This window comes from Chelmon rostratus, chromosome 2, assembly GCF_017976325.1.
Source record: "Chelmon rostratus isolate fCheRos1 chromosome 2, fCheRos1.pri, whole genome shotgun sequence".
In the NCBI taxonomy this organism is placed as follows: domain Eukaryota; kingdom Metazoa; phylum Chordata; class Actinopteri; order Chaetodontiformes; family Chaetodontidae; genus Chelmon; species Chelmon rostratus.
This window is the reverse complement of record NC_055659.1, coordinates 7,967,127-7,988,542: the sequence shown is the minus strand read 5'-3', so window position 1 is coordinate 7,988,542 and position 21,416 is coordinate 7,967,127.

Here is a 21,416-nt window from a genome sequence, read left to right as displayed (position 1 = left end):
ACGAACAGCGAGTGGAAAAGAGTATCAGGAAACAGGGAACAAAAGAAGACTCGTCATTAAATCATCCAGAGATGTCTGCAGCCACTAGCAGGAAGAGTGTCGTGTCTCTTTCGTACACAGCAGTGCATTAAAGTGGACTGTTCTGATGCTAAAAGCATGCAATCTATACACTAAACAGCAAGACAACAATCACCTCCCAGACTCTGGCTTGGGAGTTTACAAAGAGGGCCCCGGGCCTCATCCAGCAGCGGAGGTGGGGCCACAAACAGTGAGGTTTGGAGGCCGAGGTAATACCCTCCTCATTAAAATGCATCCAGATAATGCTGTTACACAAGAGATGCTCAGCTGCTGCAGGCTGTTTGGCATACATTATAGAAGAGACAGTCAACAGAGGATCCCCCCCCCCCCCCCCCCCACTTTTTCTGGCTTTTTAATTCATCTTTGAAAAATAGATACGAGCCGCTGGTGCCACTGTACTGCTCTCGCTAAAGGTTCCAGGGTTCGGCTGCGAAAGAAAGCAAAGATTTTGTCTCCGGTACCACGTGTTGGCGTGAGCTGTACGAGTGATGCGGAGGTGTAGATGTTTGACACATAAGAAACAAGAAGGGTGAATTCAGGTAATGTGTGGCACTTTTGTAGATGCTCCAGCAGACTTGCAAAAAAAAAACTGTTCACTCACTCCAGTGATGCTTCTATATATCATCTGAAGCTATTTTCATGCTAAACAGGCCGCTTTGCGGCATTTTTGATGCAAAAGCTTTTATCAAACAAGAAACAATTAATCATGTAATTCAATATAGATTGTAGGGGTTGTGGCAGGACTCATGTGTGCAGTGTGGCTTACAGGCATGCTGATGACAGCTAATTATATTTCAGTCTCATAGCATAAATAAAGCACAACACTGTGTCCCACTTTACCTGAACAGTGCTGTCCCACATTAGCTAACATGTTCAGGTAATGTGGGACAGTGATATAAAACTACAGGTTGTTACCTAATTTCAATTCCATTAACGGCCTGATTATTGAGAAGGAGAACGTTACACAACTAACCATGTGTTTGCACTTCCTGTAAAGACAGTCCATGTCCACTCTGATGATATCAGACCAATCCGAACCATTGTTTAGCGGCACAAAGCATCAGGGCAACAACTCAAAATCAGTTGATCAGCTGATTGTCTGATGAAAATCTGTCCCACGTTACCTGAACTCACCGAACCAATAAAACGCTGACAGTCTCCTCCCATCTCGTGTTTCAGCCAATGAAGAGCCATCTCACTTTTTTGTGAGAACAAAAAACTTAAGCTTCAGCATTCAGGTGGCCCTGTCAGGCCATGAACTTTCCCTAACCAAGTGCTGCCAGTGCCTAAACATAACCAGAAAAAGAGACAAGTAGATCTTTATTAGATTTGGTGGAGAACAAATCTAATACTTTTAAGGGCATTTTTGCAACTTACCTGGTACATTAATTAACATTTCCTCATTGTGTCACTGCAGAATGTAATTTGGTCAGCATTCCCTCAAAACTCATGTGTTGCTGCTAATTAGCTGTGTATAAATGTAATTCAGGAGACAGAGCTGCTTCAGGATGGAGATGTCAGCCTGTTTGTCCAGCACTGATCCAGAGCATAATGTTTCAACAAGAACTGACCACCTTCACTTTGGACATTCGTCAATCAAGAGAATGATTGGTAATGATTTTGATGATCCACTGGCCTTTGGTCGAGCGCCACCATAAGGTAAGTTTTTACTTGTGCATAACAGATAACACTGAGAGTGCCATGAAACAGCAGTCCCAGTACCTGGACCCCTTGTATCCATTGATACAGAATGCAGATCTGATATCAGTCCTCTCTTTTTCCTCATTTAAAATCTGTACATTTCCCTGTGTGAAACTCACTGGGATCATTTTTACGTAAGGTAGCTTGAGTCCAGGGATTACTGTAGTGATTAAGTCTGAGTCAGCTGCCATATTGTGACTCAGTGAATGTAACTGACAGCAGAAACATTGAATTTTAGAATGACATTGCCAAAGACTTCGTATTTAATGTGGATCGGTCACATCATGGCAGACGCCCGAGTCATTTCGGCACCAGTACCAATCTGGATCAGTGAAATTTATGGAACTTCTATTCTCCCCCAGAGGATTTTCTGTTTTAGATACTGCTTGATCTCTCCTCTACCACAACACACAGGCCAAAAAGTGAACTTTGCACAGACAGTCATAATCTAATGTCATGTCTGTCATTAAATTAGCCTAATTCATGGTAAAAGGGGGGGATAAATATCAGTTTCTGGTTGTACATCAAACGCTCTTGTATTATGAGGTGAAATGAACATGCATGCATGCTTTAAACTTTAATAGCTGCCTGTCACTTATAGAGCGTGGCTGCACTCTGCTCACTATCTAGGTGGACAAGAGGCTGCAGGGTCATCTCTGCAGATGGAGATGGAAATCCTTCCTGGATCCCTCGAACACACCGAGACCGAACTAACCCAAATCATCTCTGACCATTAACACAGGCAAACAAGACCAAGTGTCTGCAGCCACATCAGGCACAGCGGTGCTTTGAGCTTAAAGCTAACAGTGACAATGCTAACATGATGATTTTTTTTTAGCAGAGTGTTTTTTCTTTCATTTTTTAATTAGCACTAAACATTATAGTTCAAAATAGTTTAAAACTCTGGGGATCATGAACGTCTGAAGTTTGATGGGAATCCATTCCGCAGCCGTTGAGCTATTTTCTGAAGCGGCTAAAAACAACTGGTCCGACACCTGTTGAAGAGTTTTTTGGATCTTACTCTTTTTATCACGCACAGCCGTCTCAAGGTTCATCCTCAAACATAACCATTCCTTAATCATACATGGAAATCCAACTTTCTGCTTTAGTGGGCCGGTAACAGCACTTTTACCCATTACGCCGGTGGGATTCATAATTTCACTGGCTGGATTCACGCGGTTTACCACAGGCGTAGTCATCAAACCCTCACATCAGTATCACCTGAAGCGAAATACATCCAAACACAAATCGCTGATGGACACAGTATGACACGAGAGATGGATGAGGATATCAAAGGGGATGGTGTGATGGAGGCAGGTGGGTTGCATCAAGCAGGAGGAAAAGGGAAAAGTGTGTGATTGCGTAAAAAAAAAGCACATTTCCCTGAACTTCAATGAGAGATGTTCAGTTTTTGGTTTCTCGTCTAAGCAACCCTCTCACTACATTATGCACAGTGGGAAAATGAGCGGATGTCCTTAAAGCCCCTCATAATTATTCCACGCTGCTTTTTGCTTGCCATGCATTCACAGCAGCCAGTTTTATGCAAAGTATGTAGGGCGGACGTGCATTTTTGCCCCCCAGCTGTTAAAAGCTGCATAGTAAGCTGCAGCATTATTTGGCGTGTGTGGCTGGAGGAGTAGTAAGAGGAGCGCATTGGACGGTGGGGAATGGTCACATGACGGTGACAGCATGTTCGATTTAAAAGAAAGGAAAAGAGAGACTTGAGCATCAGATGCGGGCTGATACGTGCCGAGGATTTGGCTGAACATCCGCTCACCTCTCCACTCTGCTGCCTCCAGCAGGCTGCTGCACAGGGACAGCAGCTCAAACCTTCTTTTTTTTGTTCCATCTATGCGACAATAATAGTAATTTCCTCCCTTCAGCTTCTGCACATTTTTTAAACCACTTGGGTCCTTTTGTTGCTCTCATCCTCATAGCAGCAGTGAGGAAGCGCGTCCACACTCATCGCCGCTCATAATTCTCCAAAAAAGGTAAGAGAAGGTAACTTTTTTTAAAGCAGCCATTCAGGCGGAATTGTTATTGCTCCGTGAGCGTAATCTCGCGTTGTTCCGCGTGGTCCAAACCCAATTAACAACCGGATTCACGCTGGAGTTCGTTCTCTGGCAATCTCAATAAATCTCACGCGTGCTCTGCTTGAACACATGACAAAGAAGGAGGCAGTTAGAAAAGAAAGCTGCGCCAACACAGTGTGAATATTTAATTCTTTTTTTAAAGATTATATGATTACTTACAGTTACCGCAGCAGCCTAATTAAACATCTGATGTGTAATTAATTCAGCCTTTGTCAGTAAATCCCCACTTTCCAATCAGCAATCCATGAATAACTTGCTTAATGTAGGAAAGTGCATTTAATTTATATCATGCAGAGGCAATCCTGATTAAACTATCAATCACTCTTTTTTTTTCCTATTTTAATTTTCTGCTCAGCTCATTGCAGAGGATCTTATAGGAGCACATATTGAGAGATCCCTCTTCTCCCGTTTCCCGTTTTAATTGTCATCCTCCATTTGTGAGATATCACCACTGTATATCCAATTAAACGGGCGGCCTGCTGGTTGCACAAATTGGCTTTTGTTTTGAAGTCTTCGGTTTTGACCCCCATCTGTGGAAAATCTTTGCGGGGAAATAGTCAGTTGTGCCTCTGAGCAAGGCATTCAGCAGCTGCTGGAGTGCTTAGCAGCTCCTGTGTGAGTATGTGGAAGTGAATGTGTTTTTTTATGTTGGTATCTGATTGTTCATTGGAGACTACTGACACTAAGCTGGAGCGGAAAATGAAGAAGAACGAGCAGTTGAATTAGAATTAATGTGATGGCTTCCATAGTCCATTTGGGGAACACGTGTCTGCATAACAATGACGGCCTCCACAGTCAGGGGCGCAGCCCTTGTCGTGGGTGTGCTGGACGCCCAGCAGCCTGCGGGCATACACCTTAACCCCGCTGCGCACTGCTCCATCACCTTTACTGAATCTCAAAGCTGCTCTCTTCTTCTGCAGAACCTCCTGGATCATGGACTGTGGCTGTGGCTCAGGAGGTAGACTGGGCTGTGCGTTAATCACAGCAGGGTTGGTGGTTCAATCTCCATCCCTGTCTAAGTGTCATTGGGCAAGACAAGTGATGCTTAGGCCAGCACATTTATGGTAGCCCAGTGTGTGTGAATGGGTGGCTGAGAGGCAAAGTGCACAGTGCAATAATGCAGCCAATTACCATTAGACTCTCTTTAAATATAGCCTCTGGTCTATTGAGGTGTTTACTGAAGAGGAGTTGGATGAATAGTAGATGTCATAGAGAACTATCAACAGAACCTCGAACTTCATCTCCAATAATTTAAAGACAACAACAACACCTTCATGATTAAACAAGAGCGAATGGGAATAGCTGAGAGTCTATCATCTGTTCATGATAGAGGTTAATAGTTCTGTGGTCAATTCAAACCATCCTCCCTTGAGCTCATTTATTTGCACACATCTTTTGCCACATTCAGACATCTTTTAGTTATGGCAGCTCAGTAAAAATGCCCCAGTAAGAATTCCAACCGCTGATGGGGACATTAAAAAAGAGAGCAGAGCAGAATATATATATATTTTGAGAGCCCGAAAAGCACTGAGTCCCAAATAGCTTGTTGCTTCATGCCTCATGTTTGTAATCTGCTTTTCCTCATGAAAAGAAAGCCACGAACGTTACATTAACCCTGAAGTTACCGCCTGAAAATAACCACTGCTTGTGGTCAAGATGATGCCAGCGCTGTTCTCACAAGGAGCAATTTTATCAGCAACATTTAGAGGGATGTTTTGGAAACTACTGGACAGCCGAAGCTAATTTCTGTGTGCTTTCTGTTTTGCCAAACAGTAAAATCAATGCATTTGGCCTTTCATCCAAAGGATTACATAACATTACCAGAGCAACTCATTCATTTTCACTCTCATTCTGTGGCACTTAGTGTGCACACAAAACAAGCTGATGCACAAATTCAGACGGCAAACACTTTTTCTGCCGCAAAAGCAAATGGATTCATTTATCAAAACCAAACCTTTTTGCTTGAATGAGAGCTTAAATTTGTTCCGCTGTCTGCAGCCTCTCTTTTGTTCTTCCTGCTAATGTTGCAGCGGATATGCTGCTGCTCCTCTATTGACATGCTTTAATTTAAGTGGCTCTGATAATGTGTTTCCAGGAATCTTAAAGCTTTCAGGCTCTCTTGCACGGGCATTAGCCTAGTTTAACATTCACCTTGTGGATGTTTCATACACCTCGACACATTTGGACAGTAAACATGCTGAATGCAGCCTACTGAACATCCTACGAAAATATCATTTGAATGACCCACGACCAAGGAATGCTGACACTTATACCTTCATTGTCTGTTTAAAAAAGTAACTCTTATGGCTGTAAAAACATGATATTAAATAATAAAAGTGCACTTAGCTTCACAAGACATTCATATAATCACAGTACTGTAGCAATAAAACGCAATTACATGTATGTGCTTATCTGCTGGAACGTGAGGTTAGTCTGTCAAAGTGTCACTGTGCTCTGACATTTAGAAATAACACAGATTGGCAGGTTAAGGATGCAATTAATAAAGATCAAAATTTAAGACTCTCAGAAGCCTGATTCTGATGAATCGGTTAGGAAGGGTGCCTGTTGTTAATGACTAGCTGGAGGGATTCCTGCATTATTCATAAGAGACACCAAGTTTTTTTTTTTTTTTTTTGCCGTTTGTCTCTTATTTTCTAGTCTTCATGATTGCACAGGAAACCTTGAACGGGACTGGAAGACATGCCAGAGTCTGCCTGCGAAGCCGCATTTAGCTTAATTACCCAATCAAACAGATATTCTCGCTCTGCACTAATGTACATCCAAAATCTTAAAGTACTCACTGTAGGTTTTCTTCTGTTTTGCTTCTGTTTGTCTTCAATAGATATAACTGTATATATATCAGCTTTTCTGAATGTACCTGAAAGAAATGTGGGCTGATCCAAAGTCTGTCTCAGGATACAGGTTTCCAGTTAAGAGGTGAAGCTTGAGGAATACGCTGCGTCAGATTGTTTCTGTGTGAGAACGTAGAGCCAAAAGTGTTTGCAAACCAAAACGTTAGCATAAATCCAGTATTTCTCATGGATGTTTGGTAATTCGATGAAAAGGCAGTGACTGTAGATTTATTTGTGCTGGGCATAAGAACAGAAACTTTCCTCCTTATTATACATTGACACAAAAAGAGACCACTTGGATCAAAAATGTATTGTGGATTAAACTAATAACTATGTTGGACGTCACCTGTAAGATGTAGATATATCTGAACATTCGGGTTTTTATGGCCAACAAGTGCCTTACCTCCGATCACACGCCCACATGCTACACACACACACACACACACGTATGTGCCTTTCTGCACACACACATGCAACATTTTTGATTCTCAGGTTGACTCATCCTACATTGAATCAAACAGATCCCACAGTTTACCTCCTCCTGTCGCCCGACATTGATTTTCACGAAGGCTGAAAAGATGAAAGGGAATATTTTTGTGTGTGCAGCTAGACGCCAAAATGAGAGACAAGTGGAATTAAGAGAAAACTGTGCAGCTGTGACTGTAAAGCTCCTGTAAGTGTGAATGGGACATGTTGGTTTTCATGTCACGTCATGTTTGCATGCATGTAGCCCCTGTTGGGCACAGAGACCATGAACCTGTGTAGGTTTTAGTCAGTTTTTGGTCAGTTAAGGCTATCGTCTGTGTTTGCCTTTGCCTGAAGATAAACAAAATAGTGAACAATAGCAAAACAAACTGCTGTTTACCTTACAGTAATGATTAATGAGTTCCCTCATTGATTACCCTGAAAGAACCTCTTGCTGCTGGGCTAAAGGAGGATCAATGCCACTTTTGCCCAGCAGGAAATGCATTGCTTCACAGCACTCCGAAAGAAATGTGAACAGGCCAGTTTGTAGCTTTCCTGCCACTTGTACATTGTAAGGTGCAACAAAATGGCCCGTCTGCCTCAGAAAAAAGCCATCTCGCTTTTGTGCAAGGACAAAAGCTGCTGACACGGACTGTAACAAATGCACGAACATCACTGACTGACAGTTTTGAACAATCAACATCCAGTAATTTTCTCGCCCAGATGTAATGCATTTTTGAAAAAGCACCGTGTGCTGTTCTGAAGACGTTGATGGATATTTTGCACCATCATCGGGCACCCTGCTCTTCACAAATGGCCTTAGAAGCACATTTTATGTCTCTTTTTTCCAGTTACATTTTGATAGTGTGCACAGTTGACAACAGCTGATGAGACAATTTGCAGATAGACATGCAGCAGGTTAACAGTGTTTGTGTGGAATATTGATTAATAGCTCTCTGTGGTCAACAATTGAGTTATTTTCAATTTTACCATAGTGTACTGAATACAGACCATTCATATTACTATTAAACCTGTGCTTTTCTTACTGTGACACGTCAGAATGTCTCCTGTAAAGGCCTGGCATTTGATTAAAAAATAAAGTTGCCTCATCATGCATGCAACAGATTTTACTTTGCACTGAGCACGACTTTTGCAATAAGCAACAATTTAGTTTGTAAATATCATGCAAGATAAATGGTCTGTGCATATTTTGATGGCCATGAAGCTTAATCATGCATTACCTTAAAAAGCGATGTTTTAGAAAGTCATGCATGTCGCAACAACCTTTATCCATGTTTACAGCCATCACTGAAATATGGAGGGAGTGTTGGTAGGCAGCGGCAGCTAGCCTAGCATTATCTTAAAAAACTAAGCTAAGACTTAGCAAAAAAAAAATGTTTAAGCTAATAGCTTATGTTAGCTAGCTAACTGCTAGGTTCTCTAAAATATACTAGGTTGTAAATATTTCTATTGCAAATGACTGAATCTGTCTGAAACAGAAATGTCAGCAACTAAAGTGGGATTTGATGCTAACTGGATACAGCAAGTGTGTACAGTAGAGATATAAAGTTCAAATCGTCAAACTTGAGCAATCAAAGGCTTGGTTAAAGATTAGAAACCTAAAATGACATTGTGTTTTAAGTTTGGACAGAATGACACAACAAAATGAAAACATTTGTTCAACACGTCACAGCAGTGGGCAGAGTGGAAGGACCCAGTTTGATTTCAGTGGTTTAAAGATGCATCTGGCATCTTTAAACCACTTACTGGCTGGTGCAGGGGGGCTGGCAGGTAGACAGGATGCTAAATACTAATTCCAACCTAAAAGTAAAAACTACATCTCCGGTCATGTCTATCCTGAAACATTTTGTGCCAGAGGTGGCTCAGTCTGGGGGTGTATTTTACAGAATGATGATAGGAAGAGGCAGCAGTGTGTCTCTATGATCCTCGTGCTCTTTCATGTTGCTACCTGTCACTTTGATAATGAAGGTGACTCTGCTCCATAGAGTTTTTATTGTACAAGGTTTAGAGATGATTGATCCAAGATGAAACCGACAGACAGAGAGAAAAAGGCACAAGTAAACATCTGTCTGCTACTTCAGCACCACGGACAGCATCACGGATCCATTAGTACACAGTCAAACTGCTGATAGTTCAGAGCCACGGTCGGGGTCATAGAGTCTAGCTTACATATCTCTCAGTCAGATAAAGTACCAATGAGTCAGGCAGACTACACTAACATATTCAGCCAAACAAGACCTCTGCCCCCACACTCTCTGTGCTGCTGGAGATGACAGGTTAACAAAGGAGATGCATTTTGGTCATTTTGATAAGTAGGAGGATGTCATCTGCCCTCATCTCCCATCAGATCTCATACTGGGTAACAAGCGTGCAGGTAGCTGGGTAAAGGTCCAGGTTAACATTACGGTTATAAGCACGAAGCAAGAAGCCATCAAAGCAACGAGGATAAGATGAGAGAGTGGGAATGGGCCGGTTAAGTATATCTGCAGGGCTGACGAGGAAATAAGATGCTGGTGAGGAGGAGGGCGAGCAAGGCCACGCAACTGCATGATGGTGAGGGAAGTGGGAACAGGTGTATGGAGGGTTGGGGCGGTCAGGTGGTGGGCAGTCTGAGGTCATTTGGTGAACAAGTGGAAAACGGCTGTGAAATGGCCTGTCGAACAGGAGAGACAGACTCTATTTCACGTGGAAATAACAGCTTCAAATGCATTTTGATGCTACACTGACTTGTAATAGAGAAAATGGTGCCTCTTTCATTCACACTCCACACCCTGAACGTCTGTTCTTGCACTATGTAACTTGGATTTTGAACATGCACGTCCTCTCGCCAGAGGAGGCGTGACGCTTTCTGATACTACGTCACACGCCACCAACTGTGGATCTTGAGCTAAGAAGAAGCTAGCTTGGTATTCTCGCCGCGTTTCTATCATCTCTCAAACCTACTCCACGTTCACACAGGTCCTGCAAAATATGACAGCTACAGTTTGTTTATCAGACCACGAATGAGACAAAAATGAGGTTGGACAAACAATAGATGTCGCTAGAGGCCTCACTGATTACTGCACAAAAACTTTATAACTTTATTCACTAATTTTCATCAAGCTGGATAGCATTTTACAGAGAAAATAACCTAGTGGAGCTTTACTTGTTGCTAAGTGACTGATAGCTGCTGCTAACTGTAGCTCCTGTTAGCTAGTTAGCTCAGTTAGCCGTGCAGCTAGTGGTCCTGTTAGCTGACTCTTGCTGGTCTGGAGCTTGGAGCGCTGAGTGTTGAATGTTTGTGTTCACAGCTAGCACAGGAGCTTCTTGGACCACCAGGAGGAGGTTTTCAGGATCAGGGGGAGGGAGACACAGTGGGGAAGGCTGGCGAGGAGCGCTGTGGCTGGGAGAGACAGCTAATAGAGCCGCTAGCTGCATGGCTAGCGGAGCTAACTAGCTGATAGCAGCTACAGTTAGCAGCAGTGGGTGGTAAAGCTATCAGGAAACTCTGGAAATCACAGGGAGGTGAGGCAGAGCGGCAGGAGGACATCAGAGGGAAAACCAGACAATATTTTATCCGTAAAATCCACATCAGAGGCCTGGTTGGAGCGGCTGTAAATCACCTTGATGTGACAGTGGTGTAAGAGTGAATTGAACTGTATGGGTGCCAATTCTTGCATGATGTTGCTTTGAGGTAGCCCACTGAGTGGTAGGGGTGTGCACAAGTTTCCTGTTTTTTCTCTAGCAAACTAGTTTGATATTTACATAAATGCAGCCAAGTGAAGAGAATATGAGACTGGGAGCATTAGAAGTTGTCTGCCTTGAAACTGTTGCCCACTTGTTTCCACAATTACAGACACCTACACTTAATTGACCCTCATTAGGCGAATGAGTGTGACTCCATTATATTAGCCAGCTGTGCAGCTTTGTTGCTCTACTGAAAACGCAGGTTCAGTGTCATCACAAATCACTGCTTATCGCTAATGGCTTTATTTGTTCCTATTTTTACACAAATGTCTCTCCTCCCCTTCTGAGGAAAGCAGTGAATTTATATTCACTTAGGAAATGCAATAATAAAAAAGATTACCGGAAAGGTTAGCTCTTCCTTTCCTTATGTGGTTTATGATATTGTTTCTTTGACCGCAGTCTCCTTGTTTTTTCCAGCTTGCACAGATGTATTTCTCACTTTATTTTTTGATGTTTTGTTTCATCCCTGCTTCTTTAATCCTTTTCTTTCATCCATTTGCTTCTGCACTACATGAATTATGAAATAATGATATACAGTGCAGATGAATGAACAGATGGGGTAAGAAAGAAAACAAGTGCTCAAAAGTACAAACATTTAATGGCAACAGAATTGCTTTATTGTAATCTTCATATAGAGGATTCTATATATTCTTCATATAGATGCTTTTTATACAACTTTTTGATCCTGATGCCACATTTGTTTTCTATTATTTCCTCTTTTCATCCTTTTTTATGTCTTTGTGTGGAACTGTTTCTCTGCCTGTGCAGCTCATGGCAGGCAGTTCATGGTGCTATAAACCTGAGAAACAGAGGCACTCTGAGCCATTATAAACAGGAAACTTGATTGGTATTCTGTGGTGCTACCAGAGATCCCATTTCATGTAACTGCTTTATTGCCAGATAGAAGCACTCGACCAGTCCGATCAGTTCTCTCTTCCAATAATAGAAAGGCTGTTTTTGTCTGCATATGTAGTGAATGCCTACCAGCCAACTTTGCACTCTCCCAAACGCGGGTCTGAGATAAGCGTTTTCGGAAGGACACTATTTGTTTTTCCTTGAGCCACTGATTTGTTCTTTGATAGCCTTTCCAGTGTGGGTCACAGCAACATGGAATCCATTATCCTTCAGGTATCAGCACCCGGACAGAGACAGAGCACGTTATCAAAAATTCCTCTGCTTTCATTACATTCCTGTTTGCCAGGACAAGGCGTCATGCAGCACATTATCACACCCTCACATTTTTCTGAGTTCAACAAATCCCTCCGTCTTCACATTCTCAGCTGCAAAATGGATATGAGGTTTCATCCTGAATCACAGGCAGCCGAATCGCCTCCTCCTCCGTCCTCCTGAGGAGCATCAGCCCAGATGCTCGCAGAGGAAGCCAGATTTCAATTTATGTGAGACATTTTGTGGAGAGCTTTAGAGGAGCGGTCTCGGGCATGTATGAAACACAAGAAGCAGCAATTCATTGTCTCAATAGCTAAGACCTGAAACCATAAGTGATAACTACAGTATGTTAACAGTGATTGTGCACAATGTTCAGTCTGGGTCACAGACCACTTGAAACCTCTATCTTCCTTTCTGTTGGCAATGCTATTGCTTGTTTGTTCATTAGTTGTTTATTTTGTCCTGAAAGAATTAGAAAATCGAGAAAAGTCACATGTGAGCTACTGTTTAATTGTGATGTCATATAGTAGTAAATAGTCTGTGCAATAGAGCTTATTTTCTATACATTAAACTAGAGGCTTGTATATGAGGCCTACATAGGCTTTGAGTGTCCCACATCTTAACTTCTATATATCATTTCTACATTAATTGAATCAGGTGAAATACTGCAATAATGCAATCAATTTATCTCACTTATTAAGATATTACATTTGTGATATACTCAATAATATTCGAACATAATAACATTAAAAATTGGCGCCATGTTTACTGATAACAGTTGCTATAGTTGGACAGTTCTGGTAATGATGACAACATGATGTCTAACATGTAATGACAGCTCTGCCGTGTTGCTGCTTAAGCTAACATGACTGACAGGATGAGCTGCTTCACTGCTCTGAATCCTTGAGGTCTCAATTCAGAGGCTTTAAGGTGATTTGCTTAAAACGATGACATGATGCGCTTAAAGGTGAGACTAGGAGATTTGATGTGAGGTGAGCTGTAAGTACAAAGAGACTTCCCCCTCTGTTGGCCTTAAACGAGCAGCATAAAGACAAAGCTTTGAGAAAACTTTGAAAAAAAATAACTTGTTAGAGTACTTTTGTATTACTAACAATGAAAAACCCTTTGCGATTCCTGGTGCATGTTGGATATATTGTCCAGAGGGCATGTTGGCTCCAGTACGTCTGTCTCTGTATATATTGACACTACCGTCATTGCATAGCCTAGCCCATAATCTGTGACTGCAGGCTAATAACAGGAATAACAGACACAATATCCCCTTTAAAGCCCTTTAGTAACGATTATGTTTGATTACAAGTAAACATAAAATCAAGAAGGGCTCCATGCATATAGCCTGCAATTCAACTGCAAAGAAAAAGAATTACTTGAACTACATGAAAACCTACTTGTAAGTCAATTTCAGATACTCGTCTGTGTGTGATCGCATTTCAACCACTGTTGACATTTTACTTATATGGTAAACATTCTTTACTCAGTTTTTCATCTGTCTTAAATGGTTTGTGTTCTTGGTTCGATTTAGATTCTATCTCTCTGCAAGCTGTTTGAAGGGAGAAATGTGTTTCAGCCTCTGTCTGACAATTCTCCATCCACTTTTGGATGGTGTCTTTCTTGTGCAGCATCATTTAAATGCATATCGATTTGTTTTTGAGGAACGCCAACTGTAGCTACTCAGTGCAGGAATAAATCCAGCCTTTATGAAGCTTGTCATATTCTTGTCATATGCTTGTCAGTTTTCATTGAGATTATGAAAGGTGCTCATTCGTTATGGTGAAATCTATGGTAATTTTGGAGGCCGTAGGTTTGTTGTGCTGTTGAAATGTACTGGATTAAATTGGAGACAGTTCAGTGCCATTATAATTGCGGGGCTGCAGCAGTATTTACTGTTGAATACACAGTAGTGTGGAGGTGTGTGGAAATGCTGTCTCTGTCTTTCAGGTTTTCACCATTTACATGCTGAAATATGTTCTTGCTATCTCAAATGATTTTTCTGTGAAGGTAAAAGTAAGCGAGGTGCAAAATTACACAGCACAAAAGATTCGTGAGCTTCGAGCAACAGTAGCCCTGGTTTGAACTCCTGGGTGTTATTGCATTAAAAAACGGACTAAAACAGTGTGGACTTCAGGAACAATGGCAGCTAGAGAATAGAAAATGACAGATGTGTTTGAAATTATCATAATGACTACTCATTTATTTCTCACACATGTTTATCACAATTTAGAACGTGAACAATGATTTGCCATCCTAAAGTGGTTATGAAACATACGGTCTCAGTGGAAGCCTTTAAATAACACAAACATTAGCTGCCTGGGGTTTTGAGCTGGGGCGGAGGATGACAAATTCCTTATCCTCTATATTTATAAAAACTGTCAAACCTACATGCATGCTGTACCAAGGCAGTGGTTTGCAGGATTGGCTTGTATTGTTTCTGTAATAATCTTTTTTTTTCTTTTTAGCTGTGAAATGCAGTTGGTAGTCTACATTTTGTATCTTAACAACAATTACAATATCTCTACTCAAACTATTCGCTATATTCAGGGTCTTTCATTGAGACCTAACAATAGGCAGAGGAAGTAGGGGGCTGCTTTTTTCCAAGCAGCACCCCCTAGTGGCAGCTGCTTGGAAAAAAATTGATAGCTGTTCTTGAACAATTTGGACTACAAGACTACATAGTTTTGATCTCGTTTGAATGGTAACACTCTTAAATTTTACCCCAACAGTCAGAATCACTGTAAGTGCTACTGGCATTGAGTCATAGAAGTTTAAACACACTGAAGTAGAAGTTTTCACTAAAGTGATTTATCGACGTGCTCAGATTTTATTTTATTATTCCAAACATCGACCATCTACAAAATCGACTGTGGCTCTCTCCCTCCCTCTTCACATGGGGAGGGAAGGAGGTACTTCTGTTAAACTTTGACTGCTATTGACTTCTCTGGTTGCTAGGCTTCATATGGCAGATTGTGATTGGGTCAAGTCAGATGTCATTTGAAAACTGAGACTCCACCAAGTAAATGGGGACAAGAAAATGTCGGTCTGTTTCCGGAAGTTTTATCGTGGAAAACACAGAAGACAAGCAGAAGACAAGCACATCGTCTGCTAATTTGAAAAGGGAAAAATCTTTTCTGTGGATTATTATTATTTGGACTGAATATTTTTACTGCAGTGGATCATGTGGATCTTTGTCGCTGTTATCAGACCGTTTTTGTCAAAGTGTTATCGATCTGTGGATCACCAAGAGAGGTAATTGGTGAGTTGCCTTAATGGTGCCTCAATTTTAAAAACAGTTGTTTATCTGCTGTTGGCAGCTCCTCCTGTTGTGATTGTATCTTGAAATGGTTTGCATCAATCGAGATCGTGAATCTTAACTCTCTAGTGGTGTATAACATGAATATAAACATGAACGTAGTGTTTGTGTCAGTAAACGGGAAGATGTTTATCGCCCCTGTGACGACACTGTTTGCCGTGAACAGCTTGGTGTGCTTAAATGAGATTTCACTGTGTACCTTAAAGTACAGTAATTTATCACTGTAGCGAGCTGAGACGTTAAACCACTGGAGGTCAGCAAAAACAAGATTCACAGCTGGTCTTAAGTTGCGTTTTAAATCTTCTTTAATTGATTGTTTGTCTACTTGGGGGAAACACAACGAGCTATAAACTCAACACTGACTTATTAGTGCCTTATACAGTCCTTGCGAACATGTAAACAAGCAGTTGTACATTTAGGAGACACAGACAAACTTTAACAACTTTTGGAGGAAAATATCCGGCTCTTTAGCAGCTAAATGCTCTGCCATGTTCACTGGCTAGTTGTGAACTGTGTCCATCTGAGTTTTTATCAGACTGATCCAAATATATAATAATAGTATAAGTACAGTATAGTTATGGGCCGTTAACCATAACAATGAGCTGAAAGACAATTCATTACCCAGTAGAGCCGACAAGAACTGCAGAATTTGGTCGTTATCTGCATGTTTGTCACTGTCTGCACTGTGTTATATTTGCACTGGGATATCAGGAGACAAAACGGCGGCAGGAGTTAGACACTTGATTCATTACTAAATCGATGCACTCCTTCATGCTGAGAGCAGTACAGTGTTCATTGATTAGACAGGATCGCTTAAGTGAAATCCTTTGCAGCCCTTCTCGACATTACCTGCTATGCAAACAAAGAGTAGCCTCTTGTGCTGTGTGTCAGTTGAAGGGGAGAAAGGGGAATTGATGAGTCTGCAACTGTTGAAAGGTCAGGGGGCAGGGAGTTTACTGATGAGAGTCATCATGCGCTCTGGGGCTGACGGGCAACACTGGCTGCACAATGCCCTCCATTACTCATGCGGCATGAGGACCTCGGCACCTCTGTAATTAAATAGTGTAATGACAGCCACCTCTGACTCCACACACACACATGCATAAACACACACACTGACAGGACGGCAAGAAGACATCAAGTCCTTGCTGGGGTGCCCAAACGCTAACCTGCGGGGCACCAATGTCTCCATTATTATTCATTCATGCAGTATTAATCTATGGATTTATTTTGTTCATAATGCAGGGCACCCACTCAGCCTCCCTGAATTCATTGGCAGTGAACAAAAATGAGAAGTATACAAAGGCGGTATGACAGGTGCTCTGTCATTGTCTGTTAGTGATTGTGCTGCTCTAGAATTATACACGGTGTTTAATCTTTCTGATTGATAACTAAAAATCAACAGAGAAAAGCACTCAGTAAAATAATTTCAGAGATTACAATCAACCAGCCAAAGCAGCGTTGCTGCAATTTTCCAAACAGAAGCTGTTGAGAATTGAGACATTTTTAAAAAGGCTGAAATCAACAGCTCAAACGTTTGACATTAGCCAGGAGGACGTGCTTTGAAACAACAATCGCATCAGAAAAACGGCTGCATTGGTCGTCCGTGCAAACAGGTTGTTACGTCCCATGATTACGTTTATCGTTGGGTTGCGACCTCTAGTGGCTGTAGTAATTATGACAGGAGCAAAAGAGGAAGTCAGGTGACGTAGGAGGAGTGGATGGATGGATGGGTCAAACAAACACAGGGCTATCACCCAGGAGACTGCTGTTCATGTCAAGTCAGAGTTTACTCATAATGATGAATTGATGGAATAAAACATGTGTAACAGCAAAGTTTAGCTGAAACTGTGATCTTTCCCTCCACCTAACCAAGTAGTTTTGGTGCCTTAACCAGGTGACGATGAAGGTCCAGTATGCCTGTCACTGGTACTCTCAGATGGTCAAATGTGTCACTGTGACTTGTTGGTCATATTGCCAGGGAAACAAGAAATCGCTTAATTCTAATTGGCTGTAAATGCCCAATGACATTTGGGGCATGGCTGTCTTTTCTCAGGAGAAAAACTCCTTACAGGCGACACAAAAGGCATTTTTGAAAGTCAGATTTCTTACTTTTCTGACAGTGTCTTCAAATACAGGGTTTCAAACAGCCTTTTATAGTTCAGCCACCCTGCCTCACTTTAAATTAACGCAGATGTCAGAAGAAATTCTGACATTTCAATGTTAGACTTATTAAGCTTTAGGGAAGATGAGCAGTGGCACAACATCACACAGGCCACGTATTTATTTTTTTAAGGCGTCATCTAATAAAGAAGCTGATAACAAGAAGAGATGTGTCAGGATCCGTCAGATTCAGCTTAGCAGGTGACGGATTGGTCGGTAAAACTGTACGTTCACTTTGCAGTAATCAGAGCAACATGTCAAGATGTCGGGGAAAGGAAAATCTTTAGAGTTTTTATAAAGTAGTAACAAACAACACAATCAATCACAATCCATGCATCACTGCTGCACTGCAGGTAAAACTCCAGGCTGAAGCTGGTTTGATAATCACCAGTTGGACACATGTTGTACTGGTCTGCATCAAGTTGAGGTTTAGTTAGGTTTAGAGTTAGCATTGACCAGCTAGACGATCGCTGCTAACTGATTTCATGGGTCAACCGTGTATGTTTCAGGAATCCTCCAGAATCAAGTGTTGTGTTCTAGGTTGTAATGCAGTGATATGTCTCGTCCTATTTAAAGACCCGGAAATTCTTGTTTCCCTGACACAAAGACAAGGGACAACTGCACTTGGAACAAGTGACATTATCTCACCAATCTTTTTTTCTCTTGTCAGAAAAGATGTCTGGATGTGAGGCAGAATCACTTGAGGCAGATATTTTTCACAGGGTGCGTCTGCCGGTGGAAGCTCTGCCAAAGCCACAGTAGTGCAGTGATTATTGGAAAATATTGAAAAGAAGCCAGTGGTGTAAATCTGAGCCCTCTTTTTATGTAAACCTGAGCCTGTCAGATGTAATAAAATGTCTGGAGAACGAATGCTACATCCAGGCCAGGGCCAGACAGTCTGGTGATGCGGCGCTATGACGTAACGAGAGCTGGAAATGTGAGGTTGGGAGAGCTTGGACCTCAGTGCATCGCTTACAAGCCTGCAGGAGACATGAGTCAGACCTCATGACGACGATGACATGTTTGCCTTCATCCTGCTGCATCCCCAAAAATCATCTCTTACTTCGCAGTTTCTCTGCCATTACTTTTTCTCTGCCACAGAAAAGCAGATTGTGGATCGGCAGTGGACACGTGTGTTTTGGCTTTTTTGTGAAAACCTTTCCGGTAAAAGCAAATCCACTAATGATCAGGCTTTCAAAATACATAATGCATGTATGCAGGGTCACAGGCGGCTCTATCCACAATCCCAAAAGCCCAGTGGGGAGATCTGGTTTAACAAGACTCGCAGCAAGGTTGCAATCACAAACAGGATTGCAGGAAATCTTATTAGCATTCAGTATACAGGAGCCATCAGGGGTATTTAGATTGTGATTTCTTTATCAATGCACTGGCTGCTTGCGATGTTGCTGTTTACACACGGTATATTTATTCTTGTGGAGTACTTGCAGATCACGAAGAGCAACAGTTCCGCCTCAACTACAACCCCACCGCCACTCGACACACATACACTCGCTTCTCATGCTCGCTCACACGCAGCCATGCAGAGAGCATGCTGTTGTGAAATGTCAGTGGGATAAGCAACATTTTTTCTTCCTGCTCCCCGGAGAGCAAAAAGGGCAGGGAAATGCAATAATGCAGTAATGAGGAGTTTGTCTGTCTGCACAGCAGGTACACCCTTACCTATGACTGCAAGGAGCAGCGTTTACATCAGGAAGGTGCCAGTTGAGGCCTGAGTTATAGCAGAACAATTTATTTTTTATATTTTTCTGCTCTCCTGATAGGGTATTGTCACTGTTTGTTGCACAGTGTGAGCCTCGAGGCTGGTCTTGGCTGTGATTTGTTCCTCTGGGAGGTGATTTGACTGAAACACGACAATCACAACTATAAACTGTGTGTATCGGACTGGCGGGAAATGTTCAGTTCGGCATTTGGATTCTGATCAGATGAGCAGCTTTAACTTATCCACTTTTTTTCCACTTGAGATGTCGGAAATGCTTTGACGGTTTGATGCGAGGATCATCTGTTCGACAGTAAAGAGAACAACAATAACCTCATTTGCAGAAGGCAACAGGTCACACAGATCGCCCCTGCTGGAGTGCAAGGCTCAGCCTATCATGCACACTTTATTTGAAATTTTAAAAGGTCATCGCAAGTTCATTTTTTCTGTTTTCCCACATTTGAAACAGTAGCAAGAATTTCAAATAAAAAGTGACAGCCCTTGTAGATGCTGTCCCTCTCTGTTTTCATTCCACAAACTCACCTTGAAAATATAGTTTTTAGCCTTAGAGGTGTCTTACTTTCATAGTTTGGAACAATATTCTCAACAACTCAAAACAAATTTAATGACAGAAAACGCTGTTTGTCCTCTAGACCATTAAGTTTTTTTTCATGAAGCTTTTTTTGATCTGACCACCGTCTTTGTCTGTGCCCTCTAAAATGGTTAGAGAGCACTGCTGAGGACTGAATCTGCTTCACGATGTGACGGTGCTGTGGTTGCGTCTGGCTCAGTCACAGAAACGACTTGGTTAGGTTCAGGGAGGAGGAAGGATTGCTCCGTTAAGGTTAGCGGAGCTTCGTCGTCACGTTTACAAGAATGAAAACATGGTTAAGATTAGGGAACGATGGTGGTCATGTTTAAAAAAAGCGAAACAAAAATGGCTGTGGGTTTGACGAGCAGCAGTCTGTCGCGTTAAATGACTGATGCTGTCGTGTCATTCAGTACCTGAATAGAAAAGCAGTATCAAGTCACTTTTCTTTGAATCATTTTTTCCACAAAACATCCCCGTCAGGTCCTGTATTCTGCAAATATGAGCATATATATATTTGTGGCGACTTTCTTTGCTTCAACACGCTCCATGTTTTCATTTTCTGCCTTCCGGCTACTCGTTGTTTCTCCCCCTCATCCTCCAAATGTTTTCCACTCCTACAGCTCTCAGACACATCTTCCCTGCAACGTGCTTTTATTTCTGTTATTGTTAATTTTGTCAATCCCCAGGGGACGTTAGACAAGGTGCAGTACCACAAATTGTTAGATAGGCTTTTTTATTCTAATTAAGCACTTCCAGCGTCTTAACTGCTGCATATATTCAGTAATCCAATATTTATTGACACATTGCAGCTTGTTAGCTTTTAATTTGTTTTCATTTTGTTCTCAGTGGTGTCAGAGCTTTTGGTTTGCTTGTGTCAAACAGACAGGTGCACACATACTATGATATGTTTGCAGTGGAGCTTAGGAGAAGTTGGGGCGTTTGGGATGCTCTCCATCCTTCGATCCGTGGAGATGCTTCTGTGTGAGAGCATCTTTCCGCTAAACCGGACTGAGTGAGCGGTGTTTTCTGAGAGCTTTTTGCATTAGTACAGGCGTTGTTGTGGAGAAGTTTACGGCTGGGTTTCATAACTTCATGAATAACATACTGTACTGACCCTGCTGTCAAGTCGGCAGGAGACTTATTTTTGCAGGAAGTTGAAGAGAAGCAACCAAGAGCTGTGTTATGATTGCTGTAGCGTTTACCTCAATATGACACAGAGTCTTGCCGTGAATGACACTAAAGATAATAAGAGAAAACTGAGACGTTACCCCCAAACATCCCACATGCTGAACACCTGACAGGTGTAGCGCTGACTGAGCAACGCTTCGGTCCTCACACTGAGTAATTACTTGCTGCATCTGAAGCTGTTTTGTATGAGTAAAAAGAGTAAAATACCACTTTGCTCTCAGATGCCTGAATCTCTTTAAAGCAGCTTCCCCCGCGGGCGTGAATTTCCTTCATTGTGAGTCTTAATTCATCCTCTTTTGATTGAGTTCCTGATTTGTTTGATGAAGAA